Below are 749 nucleotides of genomic sequence, written 5' to 3'. Positions count from 1 at the left end.
TTTGGAACAAAGGAAGGAAGGCAAATCTCTTGACTCCTATGAAATTTAGGGCTCACTTTGGGACAAAAGGTCGGATCCGTTCTCAAGACTACTTTATCTCGGTGGAATACAAAAAGTTCTTTTTGCACTGATAGGGCTCCGAGCTCAGAAATTCTCCTGGCTGATGTAATGGCCACCAGAAAGAGCGTCTTCATCCGAAGGAATTTTAAGGAAATGGAGCTCAAAGGTTCGAAGGGTCCTTTAGTCAATGCAGAAAGGACCGTATTGAGTTTCCACGTGGGAAAACGGTGCTTTTGAGGTGGATCTTGAAAGGTCGCCCCTTTTAGAAAACGGCAAACATGGGGATGTTGTGACACGGGCATACCCAAATAACGAGGCAGGACAGATGCCAACGCTGCCATCTGTTATCTCAAAGTAGCCACATGAAGCCCTCCGGATCCACCATCCTGAAGAAAGTCCTGGATGGATTTAACTGAAGGGTGCAATGGGTCAACCTTCTTTCTCCTGGACCAACGGACAAAGGCTTTCCATGTAACGTTGTATATCCTGGAAGTCGAGGATTTTCTGGAAGCCATCATCGTCTACATGAGTGGTTCACTGTAGCCTAGCGTCCGAAGTTTCCTCTGCTCAACCTCCATGCGGGTCAAGCAAAACCAACTTGGATTGGGATGTGATATCGGCCCCTGTACCAGCATGTTCTGTGAAACCGGCAGGATGAATGGAGGAGCAATCGACAACTGTTGTAGAAG

The sequence above is a fragment of the Gekko japonicus genome, unplaced genomic scaffold (assembly GCF_001447785.1).
Source record: "Gekko japonicus isolate JY-2015 unplaced genomic scaffold, Gekko_japonicus_V1.1 scaffold9, whole genome shotgun sequence".
NCBI lineage: Eukaryota > Metazoa > Chordata > Lepidosauria > Squamata > Gekkonidae > Gekko > Gekko japonicus.
Note: the sequence above shows the minus strand (reverse complement) of the source record.